The 12,524-nt window shown below is 36.4% G+C and overlaps 2 pseudogenes; one reads left to right on the top strand and one right to left on the bottom strand.

The window, feature by feature from the left end:
* Positions 1-911: 911 nt before the first annotated feature.
* Positions 912-5,803, bottom strand: LOC133728539 (U-box domain-containing protein 52-like; annotated as a pseudogene).
* A 1,555-nt stretch (positions 5,804-7,358) lies between these two features.
* On the top strand, positions 7,359-12,203 carry LOC133724992 (shikimate O-hydroxycinnamoyltransferase-like; annotated as a pseudogene).
* Positions 12,204-12,524: the final 321 nt, after the last annotated feature.

The following is a 12,524-nucleotide window of genomic DNA, read 5'->3' as shown; positions in this document are numbered from 1 at the left end:
AAACAAAGTTTTCCCCTTTTATATATGTTTTTTTTATTCTTTGGCACTATGATTGAGGTGTCTAACCTTACGGAATGCAAATGTTGTGTGAATTATTTTTTGATGCCACCGTGAAGAATATTGAATATGTGATATAATTGTCACTGATGAATTATACACTTTTAATAAATGATGTGACAGTGTCACATCTGCTTAACATATATCGTATCGTATATATGGTGGCTCTCCTTACTTTTAATACATGTTTATTTTTTATTTTAGCTATGAGCCTCCATTCGTTTGTTACGAAAGGAATCAAGGATGATGACTCTATTGTTTGTTTTTTTTTTTTTTTTTTTGTGTGAGGAGAATAACAAGAAAAATAGACGCTTCATTGCTTCATTTTATTTCTCTTTGGAGGTCTAGTTTTCTTTGTTTTGAGCTTAATCCTATAAGGTGGGTGTGCAAGGAGTATGTTGTGTAGTGTACTTTGTTTAGAGGTGTTTTTGGTAGTATATTCTATGTAACGGCTCTTTTTGACTACCGTATGAATGTGTCATTATTGTACTAATTGATGAATTGTATAATAGATGACATTTTTAACTAAAAAAGAAAAAGAAAATTTAAATCAAAAGATCTCAGTTACACCAGCTTGTGGTGAGTTTAACAATGCACTATATACTCTTTTATGTAATCCGTTATTTGATTAATGAAATTATTGATCAAATAATTAAAAAAAAAAAGATCTCAATGAAGTTTGAACCCCTCTAATTGCAAACTAAAACTGAAAGCTTACAATGGAATTAGAAACAGAATTTCCAAATGGAGCCTATCATATTAGCCAATAAATTCTAACTGTACAATTCTCTTCATTTGACACATCTGGCGGGCCTCGATCTTATCCGGTAACTATAAGAACTTGACTAGCTACAGTCGAATTTGTACAAACAATACAAATTCTCAAGGTAGCTCTTGTTATGCAGTTGACTCGTCGAATTGGCTAGGGTATATAAGAATACTTTTGTTACATTGTTCCAGGGTATGACAAAAAGATGAAATACATTAACAAAGTTGAGAAGCTGTGTTTCCATCAACAAAGGAAAAAAGTCTGAATTTGAGAATCATCTACTTCTTTCAGAATGAGATGATGTGCTCGAAGTACGACTCCTCAAGCTATCATATCCAGATTGTGGTCGACTTATGACATCCTAAGGACAAAACAAAGAGAGAAAAATATTTAGATGTTCATAAGGTGCAATGTTCTATCAAACAAATTACGAGTCTAGCACAATTCATTTTTGGCATGCATGCTTTGATCTTTAGTCTCTTCTAAAGAGAAATACTATGTGCGGTTACTTCAAGTGCAGGACGAGGTTTATGATATGTAACTCACTTGTGATGTAGAATTTGAGTCTTGATTTGGTGAGAGTACTCCACCTCCGCCAAACACAACACATTGGAAGCTATCGTCGGCGAGGGCTCCCAATCTGTTAAGCTCAGGCAGTATAACCTTCCCAAGATCTGGTCGGTCTTTTTTTCTCATTTCAGCACACTGTAAAGAAAGTTTGGCAAAGTTCAAGGCTTCCTCAACTGGCCAATCAGGAACAGCAGGATCAAGCATCTCACTAAAGCTTCCTGTCTCAATAGCCCGCTCTACATGATGAGTCAAACCCATTGGTGGTTTGGCTGTAATGATTTGTAGAAGCATCACACCCAGTGAGTAGATATCAGATTTTGTTCCGAGCATGCCTGTTTGCTGATACTCTGGATCGATGTAGCAAAAAGTTCCAGCTGTTGATGTCATATGATACTGTGTGACAGCATCAGCTACTGATGGAGGCACAAGTCTTGCCAAACCTACATCACTAATCTTGCTCACATAGTTATTATCTAGCAATATGTTGCCAGGTTTTAGGTCACGGTGCACAAGGGGTTCCGGCTTAGCCTGATGAAGGAATAAGAGCCCCGTTGCAATTTCTGCAGCAATTCGAAACCTTAGCTGCCAAGGAATAGTCGGGGTGTTACCTCGGTGAAATAGACGATCTTCCAAGCTTCCGTTAGCCATGTACTCATAAACTAAACAACCGTACTCTGGACAAGCTCCAAGAAGGAGAACCATGTTTGGATGTCGTATGCAGCTCAATATACTTCAACCTACATAACCAAGAGTACTTGTCACATTTAATAATACATGATCCATAAAATTATTTTTACGTTAACCATTAAAACTTAAAAATTGACCTTTGGTGGTTAGGATCAATGTGAATTATTAAGGTTGACATTGCCAATCTTCCTAGTGCAATATGGCATATTTATGATCACGTTCAAGATAGCAACTGATCTATTAGGATTTTCTCTATGTTTATGTGCTACATATATGAAGTGTTTTAAAGTTGAAAATAGTAGTTAAAGTTTTGTTCATGTAAAAAGTCACAAACCTCTTGCTGGAACTGCGATCGCCCTTGAGCTGCATCCGGACGTAGAACTTTTATAGCAACTGGTGTATGATCCAGTTCACCTCTGTATACTGGTCCATAGCCTCCTTCCCCAACCTTGCGAGCCAGTGAAAATTTATCTGTTGCCACTTCAATCTCCTCAATTGTGTACTTCCTGTACCTAACATCATATGACTTTGCTTCAAGTGACTTCTTCCTCTCTTCAGATTCTTTAAGGGCTTTCATTTCTGCGTTCCACCTCTTTTGTGCTTCCAGTTCAGCAAGCCTTTGAGCTGCTGCAGCTGCTTCAATCGCTGCCTTGCATTTTGCTTTCTCCCTCTCTACAAGTGCCAATGCAGCTTCCTCAGCTAGTCGCGCCTGTTCTAATCTTTGTCCTTCTTCCATTTTGTACCGATTAAGTTCATTTTCCTATGACAATTATTGCTCATAAGTCAATTGAACCACTTACCAAAATATGATACCAAATATAAGAAAATTAGGTTTATGCTCATATAAGGTTTCACATTAGATATACCTTATGTTTTGCTGTCAGTGCTTCTTTGCACGCCGTATTGTACATCTCCATTGTTTGCTTGAGCTCTAGCCTGAGCCTCCTCATCTCAAGCTCCACATCTTCCTATTATTGACATGGCAAATGAAGCATTAGTCACTACTTTTGATGACAAGTTTATATTTAAGCTGATGCTTCTAGACTTCCTACATATGACACTGAACCTCTTACCAGATTATTATTATTATTTTGTGATAACCAAGAGTTTCCACTATCAACTGAGGATCGTGAAAATTCAAGTTGTGGAGAGTTGATTTCCATAAAATGCTTGCTTCTCGGGTTGGATGACACAGAGCTTCTGTTTTCCGTTTCTGAGCCAATCAAACGTTGAGAGTTCCTCCCTGAATGCATACTATCATAGAAAGAAGGATACATGTGATCCACACTTGGTCTTCCACTACTCACAAACGATATGTCACTATCTGGTGGGAGCTCAAATGATCTGTCCATCGAAGGTCTTCCTCTAGTGAATGGTGACCTATAAGATCATTTTTATTAGGTTAGTCCGCTAAGTAATTGTATTCACTCATACTTATATTTATACTATAGGAAACATGTCATTTAGGCCATGTGAAATGCGCCCTAAATGACTTTTAAGGGATACAAAAACACACTGTTGTAGCCCACAATATGAAAAGAGTATCACCGCCTTACCACCCACGCTTTCCATACTAGTCTATAATTTAGCCCTAGTGTTGCTAGAGTTCATTAAATCTGTTCATCAAATTAACTTGCTTACAAAATGATGTCGTTTATCATTAGATTCCAATAGACGAAAGCGCATGTAATCACTAATGAAGTTCAATAAAAAATATTTGGCTAGTGTAGCAATACTCATGTTCTTTACATCTAGTCTCCCTCTAGAGTAAATTAAACATTATCTAAGAACTTACTTGATTTCATCAAACTGCTGGCTACCCGATTGATAACGCAACTTCTCTGATGCTGTAACATTAAAAAAAAAAAAAACTTGAGTGAGCTGTGACTAAACCCATAGCTAATAGATCGATTTACAAAGATAACTAGCTAGCGACCACACCTCTGCTGTTAGGCTTCTGGGTGCGGATGAAATGCGAATCACTTGCTTCAGAAACATTGCTGGGATGGTGCTGCATTTGATGATTACTACGTGGAGGAGGCTGTGGCGGTGCTACGGTGGAGCATCGCATATATGAGATTTTTCCTTTAGCGATGACATAAACAGAGCAAAATTCTGGCGTCATTTTTATCACACTGCTCGGTACATCTGTAAATTTGAATCTTTTGCAGAACGAAATTGGTGTAATTAATCACTTCAGATAGATTAATACAAAGTTGAGAAAAGAAAAGCTAACACTAATGCATAATCACCCTAAAATGAACGATAAACCTAATGAAATTGATCACACTTTTGTTGGGAAAGCAAGATGCGTTAACACAAATGTGAGACAAGAAAATTAGAGATTAATGTAGTACCTGAAAATGCCACCTCTTGTTGGAACACCAAGTACCAAAATCTCAATTGAGTTTGCTTTAACATACTTGATCAGTGCGTTTGGTATGTCATTGTCCTCGAGTATGACTTCAGTGCATTTTATCTGTGGATCGAGTAGGTCAAGTCATAAAGAGAAAGGTAACTAACACTAACCAGCAGCATTTGGAAAAAGTTCAACATGTAAGAGGATTTTTTTATTTTTGTGCTAGAATCCTAAAATTACTTGAATCCTCGTTCGATACTATTCCAAGAGATTCGCTGGAAGCACAAAAAGTGCAGAGCTCCCTAAAAAACTTAGGGAATTATTGAAAGTAAATTAAGGTATTAACATAATGCAAGCCTAAAAACGAATACCGAGGCCCAAGACCCCCAGACAATTGCGCCCCCCCCCCCCACAAAAAAAAAAAAAATCGTTCTCTTTTTATTTTTAATTTGATAAATATTTATTCTTTGCCAAAAAATATATATAAATTGTCAAGAACGAACTCTTATAAACTAAATTGTTGAGCTTAAATTCAATTTTTTTTTTTTACATCGCTTAAAGCCTTAAATCTATTTCTCATTCATTATTAAACAAAATGTTTTTCAATCTTTCGATCAAACAAAAAAACTCAAAATTACGTCTACGATTATTACCTTAAATATTACCACAAGCAGAAATTCTATGAAACAAATTTATATGCATCACTCACATTTTTTTTCGCGCAAAAGGAACGAAACGAAAGAAATAACTCATGTGATTGGGGATCCTTTTGATTCTCCGTTGACGCAGCTGCATTATTATGACAAGAACATTAGAAATAAAAACAAATTAAGGAAAAGTGGGCGTGATCGGAGCATGCAAAGAAGTTGATGCTTAAAACTCAAGAGTTGAAATGGAGAGAGACATTTACGTACTTCGGCCAGGATATGGATGTCTAACATGGAGCAATGTGAGAGCTTGGCCCCTGGTTAAGAGACTATCAATAGCCCATTTGATTGCATATTCACTTCCTTTGTCCTTGTCTATGGCCACTGCCATTGCCTGTTCTTTTAATTGTTGTTCTGCGCCGTGCCCTCTGCCTCTCATATTTTTAACCAATCGATCACTTCGACAAATGATTAACCAATCTAAGAACTCTCCCTATAAACCAGTGCTAGCGATCGATCGAGCTGTTACGTACGTACGATGCTTGGATAAGAAACTGGTGGGATTGACCTGAAGGGTTAGGGTAGGGAATGGCTATATTTCTGGAAGCGAACTCCAGGCGAATATGAAGCGCATCAAAGAGGAAACAAAAGACGAAACATAATGAAGCGACTAAGCTATCTAAGAGACTTGTTTAATTACAGTTGGATCCTATTCATGATTCAGAAACAAAGTGATTAATTTGAACTGAAGAGATCTGATCTAATATATAAGAGGAACCCATTCTCTCATTTGAGAAATTAGACAACTGGCAAAAACTATATAACTTGGCACAACAAGAAAAACTGTGCTATTTTGCGGTGTCCACCTACTCTCAAAACCAATTAATTACTTGCTCTTGATGTCTATATTTGTCACTCCCTACAGAGAGTTCGTTAATTACACAAACATCTTTCTCGTTAGTTACGGTCTCTCTCAAAACAATTAATTAATTGCTCTTATAAAACCATTATTTCTCAAATGTGTATTATCATAGTTCGTTATACATAATAGATTAGTTGTGAAATTAACTAATTTACATGCATACCATGCTATGCATAACAGAATCTGGGAGATGCTAAAGGCCTACAGTCAGTGGCGGAGCCAGAAATTTAGGTTTATTGGGGCACACAAGAAAATAAAAATATAAAAATATAAAAAATCCTTAAATGCAATTTCTATCTATTATAATGGTTTGTTCTTAACGAGATTTCATATTTTGAAATCGTTGCATGATAGTCTCATTATCTATACTAGTAAAAATGTCTTTCTCAATATATGAAATCAAGCAATCATTCATAAACTTGTCACCCATTCGACTGCGTAAACGAGTCTTTACAATGTTTATAGCAAAAAATACTATTTCTACACTTACAGTCGCAACTGGTACAATCAATGCTAACGTCAAAAGTAAGTACATCGGTAGATATGTGTCACATCTTTTTTAGTCTGAACCATATGTCACAAATTTGTATTATATATTTTTAGAAAATTTTTATTGAATTTGAAATACTGTAAGTAATAAGAAAATATGAATCTTTAATTGTAATAAATTCTATTATTGATGTCAAAGAAATTCAGGAAAGAAAAATATTATATAATATTACTAAAATGTCAAACGTGTGTCTCCTCAAACAATCCCATAAAAAAACAAAACAAAAGAAGAGCACCTGAGCAGGTGAAGTTGATGATTAAGTTGAGAAAAAATTATAATACAAATCTGATATTAATATAATATTAAACTATATACATATATTAATTTTTTTTTTTTCTGAAAATCTGAGTGGGGCACGGGACCCAGTGGGCCCCTGCCTCCTTCTGCCCATGCCTAGAGTCTTTTTTTTTAAAGAGACGGCCCAATTGTAAATTAATAATAAAGTTACATGAAAAACGAATTAGGAATAGTAAAATCATATTCGCAATATTTTTGAAGTACTAAAACATAGTTACAAATCAGGGTTTCTATTCCAAGATGATTTCTACTAGACAAATTTGAGAACTATTTAGCTATTTGATTACGATTTTTTACCTTTACTGCTATCTGATAATCTAAATTATCAATGTTGTACTAATTTGGATGACTAAAAAAATTTCTGTGCAATCTGTAAAATTAATTATTAAAGAAATTTTTTTAAAATTTAAGATTTCAATTATCAAGATCTATTGTATAAACGTCCTCTTTTTTCCTTGAATCAAATAAGTCAGGAATGGGTAACCGCGAGTTGAGAAAGATCGATCCATATAGGAACCAAGAGAGGTCGTACATATGTGGAATTCAACCGATGTTGATCGCTGGTTAATAATCACCACAAAACAATTTCAATAATTGTGATAATGAGCAAAATGGTCACGTACATGCGAACCATCTGCGAATGCCTCCAATAACAATGAATACGATCAACCGACATCATACGTTCTTGTCCAAACGGGGCTCCAACAATCAATATGTGGGTCTGGACTTCCCTTTGGTTTCTCGAGGCAAATAGCTGTATAGATGGGTGACTATACGTGTACGCAAGCAAGTATCGACTTACTTGCCTCATCCACTCATTACTTCTAAGGTCAAAGCAACATCCATCAACCTAAGTCCTCACCAGTGCCGGCAAACGATGGCGATCAACGTGAGCGTGCGGGAGTCGACGTTTGTGAAGCCATCGGAGGAGACGCCTAGGCGTGCGCTTTGGATTTCCAACCTGGACGCCGTTGTGCTCAACACTCACATGGGCAGTGTTTACTTCTACAGGAGGAAAACCGGCACGCCGAGTAACTTCTTCGACCCAGAAGTGCTCAAGGAAGCCCTCAGCAAGGCACTCGTGTCTTTCTACCCCATGGCAGGCCGGCTTAAGAAGAACATCCACGAAGGCCGCAGCCGTGTCGAAATCGATTGCAATGGGGAGGGGGTGCTCTTTGTTGTAGCGGAGACCAGCTCTGTGGTGGATGACTTTGGCGACTTTGCTCCCACTCTAGAGTTCCGGCGGCTCATCCCTGCCGTTGATTACTCCGCTGGGATATCATCTTATCCCCTTTTGGTCTTACAGGTATGTTTAAGGCAAAATGCATGTGGCAGTGTCATTGTCACCACTGATCACGTAAGAATAATTAAACCTAAATCCAAGGTAGTATAATATAGCTAGGTAGACGGACCTCTTAGGTCATTCATGCATGATCGGACGGGTTTGGTGCGTGATATATAATATATAGACTATTCAAACTAGCACTTCAACCAATTACTAATTGCTAGCTAGTCTCATTTATACCGATCTCTGTTAAGAGCAACTCCAACAGCTTCTCTATAATTTCTGTATAATAGAGAAGCAGAAGTCAAAGCTTTAGCATCTTTTTCTTCTCTAACTCCAACAAATTCTCTATTTTACAGCAATCTCTAAAATCTCCATATTCTTTCTTAAATTTTAGAGATTGCTGTAAATATAGGGAATTTGGTTTTCTCTTTCCTCACTTTCTCTAAAATAGAGATAATTATAAGGAATCTGTTGGAGCAAAAGAGGCTTATTTTTCCCTAAAGTAGAGAAAAATTAAATTATGGGGAAGCTGTTGGAGTTGCTCTAATTGAATTAGCATATTCAATTTGCCCAAAATAAAAATAAAATAATAATTAGCATTCAATCAAATAATTAATAAAGAACAAGATATTAAGTAAAAATTAATTCTAACGAACATTATGTTTACGAAATACAATAAAAGAAGTTCTACGGTACATCAATGGACTATGTAGATTTAATTTGATAGAGGTAGATATTCGATACACATATAGACTAGCTCAATATACAAATAGAGGAGTCTCATACTACTCTACCAATATTGATGTACGTATCATAAAGAAACTCATACAATAAATAAAAATTGTTCTCTTAACTAATTAAATGCACCAGTTAGTACTACACTGTTTAATTCACTGAATTAAAGAAAAAGAGAAAATAAAAAGTTTAGGGTAATTATATAATATGTTAACATATATACTACAATACATACAACTACTACTTTTAAGACTTAATTACTCAAATGAGAATTTAGTTTACTTTAATGAGGCCCTTATTCACCTTAACGAGGACATTTTCTTAGTTATCACTTGAGTCGTTCGAAGTGGTAACATGAGTTCTCAAAATTGTAAACATTACAAGAAAATGTGTTAAACAGTGACAAGCGTGGCCCGTGGCCACCATTGTACCGATACTATTCCAACTAAACCCTCTGTTAGGTGCTGATTTTTAATCACAAATTAAAGACTTTGGTACAATTGGGTGTGAGCCACCCACTTATAAATTATATTATCTTTTCTCACTTTTCTAATATGAGATCATTCCTCTCAGACACGCCCCCTCATGTGCAATTTAACTCTAGGTCTGCACATGAAATCAATTAACAAATTTAATTCCCACATCGAAAATTGGGGCACGAATCCCACATTGGAGACTTGGTCAACCACATAACAATCCAAGGCCCACATTAGACACTTGGTAATAATCCAATCGGAATATTTCCAACGACCAATTTAATGAACCCAAATCGAGTCCATGATAATTGAAGATATGATTGGAGAAGGACGACCTGCTTTAATTTGATACATATTAAACAGCGACAAATGTGGCCAGCAAGGGCGTAGCTACATGGACATCAGAAGGGTCACTTGACCCTGCTCACCATCTTGATAACTCCATCATGTCTTGAGTGTTTGCATTTATGTAAGAGAAATTTGAGCCACTTGACTCAATTTGCCCCTTTTAAAACAATAAAATAGTTACTTTTAGCTAGCTTATGACACTTTATTCTAAAAAATAAATGTGTTTCTTTTTTTTATATATATTCCTCTCCTTGATTTGTTTATCTTATCCTTATGTACAAATTTCTTTTTGTTTTTTTTTTTTCATCTTAGGAAAATAGTTTGGGGCTAAAAAAACTTTCATAGGTGATTATTTGTAGATTATTATAGAGTATTTTAAAACCACTTTTTTTTTTTTTAAACTTAATCGACTAGCTATATAAATTTGACCCCTCTTAACTAAACTTTTGGCTACGCCACTGGTGGCCAGTGACTCACCATTGTACTGATACTGTCATAACTTAGCCACCGTGTTGGGTTTTAATCACAAAAGACTTCAGTACAATCGGGTGTAATCCACCCACTTATAAGTTATATCTTTTGTAATTTTTCTAATGTAGGAACTATCATTGATCCTCAACAAAATGGACATTGACAAAAAATGTTAACAGACCATAGTACGTCTTGCCCTTGAGCTCCTGTTCTTATACTTTTTATTTTGGTGTCTTGCAAAATATGCCACCAATAGCTGTTTTTAGCAATATTATTAAAAGACGTAAATGCCAAATACTATTCTCATTACTACCAATAGAACAGTGTTAGCCACCAACATTATACAACACTACAACAGTGTGATACAGCTAGGTGTAGAAGAGAGTGGCCATCGGGGAACTTTCTAGTAGTGTACGTAGTAATGAATCTAGGTGTCTGGCACTCTTTAATACTTGATGCAGTGTATGTGAACGACTAAATAGGGTCCGATCTAATCCTCATGGATTGCCTTATGCTTCGGAAAGAACACGGTTTTCCAAAACTGACTTATTCCCAGTACAAAATACTTTTGAGTGATAGCTGCAAACGATAATGTACTATATAAATGATCAAGAAACGAAGCACATAAATGCAGGAAAACAGATTTTATTATCAATATATCTAGGAATAATCAGTTGTTTTTTTTTTCCTAATGAGAAGATGGCGCTTTGATGACTCAATGCATTCCACCACTATCTAATTAAGAACTTGTATTTGAACTGTTTTATTCCATTTTAGGGAATAAGGTCGATGAACATCTTTTGGAGTATAAGATGTATAATTAGTGAAGCTTACAAAGTACGGTTCTGGATTTCATCTTTGCAGGTTACGTACTTCAACTGTGGTGGAGTGGCACTTGGTGTTGGCATGGAACATCGCGTTGCAGATGGTATTTCTGGTCTGCACTTTGTAAATACATGGTCCGATATGGCTCGTGGCCTTGACATTACGATTCCACCATTTATTGACCGGAAATTACTTCGTGCACGAGATCCACCTCAGCCTGCATTCCACCACATTGAATACCAACGAAGTCCTCAAAGCGCAAACCCTGGTGCTGATTCTGAGAGTACAAGAGTCTCCATTTTTAAACTGACCTCAGACCACCTCAACAACTTGAAAAGCCAAGTCTAAGGAGGATGGCAACCCAATCAAGTACAGCTCATATGAGATGTTGGCAGGTCATATCTGGAAATGTGCAACCAAGGCACGGAAACTTGCCAATGATCAAGAGACCAGGCTTTATGTTGCCACCGACGGAAGGTCCAGACTGAAGCCCTCTCTCCCTCCTGGATATTTTGGCAATGTGATTTTCCCAGCTACGCCAATTGCTACTGCAGGGGATCTCCAATCCAAACCGATATGGTACGCTGCAAGTTGTATTCATAATACTTTAGCTCGCATGGACGATGAATATCTTAGATCAGCCCTAGACTATCTTGAACTTCAGCCTAATCTTTCAGCCCTTGCTCGTGGAGCTCATAGTTTTAGGAGCCCAAAACTTGGGATAACTAGTTGGGTTAGGCTGCCGATTCATGATGCTGATTTCGGGTGGGGTCGACCCGATTTCATGGGGCCTGGTGGAATTGCATATGAAGGGTTGTGTTACATATTACCAAGTACAAGTGATGACGGGAGCTTGTCAGTAGCCATTTGTCTGCAACTTGAACACATGGAATTGTTCTCAAAGTTGTTATATGACATATAAGCAGGAACGAAGAAGAATGACTGATCGAGAAATTATGTCCGGTTGAATCACACTTCTTCCGATGACACCTATATATATTCAACCTGAAGTGATAAAATAATGCTGTACACATTAAGGTGGCTCTCTAGAGTAACATCACATTCCCAACATGTTTGAAGCACTAAAACACAGTTACAAATCAAAGGTTTCTATTGCAAGATGATTGTTGCTGGACAACTAAAAAAATATTTAGCTATTTGATTACTATTTTTGTAATTTTAGTTCTATTTGATATTCTGAATTTATCAATGTTGCACTAATTTGGATGATTAATTAAAAGGTTTTCTGTGAAATCTATAAATTTAATTATCAAAGAAAAATTTTAAAAGTTTATATATGATTTCAGTTGTCAAGATCTATTATATAAACGTTCTTACGGAAAAAGACCTATATATTCATGTTAAATAGTTCAGACCATCTCCAACGGAGTGGTTATTTTCTACGTGGAGGCCTAACAGCTATAAATGACAGATAAAAAATAAGTCCAACCCATATGTCATTTGCCACGTGGATGACAGTTTTGTTTCAATCTGTCAAATTTGACAGAGGCTGAGTCTTCTGT

The sequence above is a fragment of the Rosa rugosa genome, chromosome 1 (genome assembly GCF_958449725.1).
Source record: "Rosa rugosa chromosome 1, drRosRugo1.1, whole genome shotgun sequence".
In the NCBI taxonomy this organism is placed as follows: domain Eukaryota; kingdom Viridiplantae; phylum Streptophyta; class Magnoliopsida; order Rosales; family Rosaceae; genus Rosa; species Rosa rugosa.
This window is presented reverse-complemented; position numbering and strand designations above follow the sequence as displayed.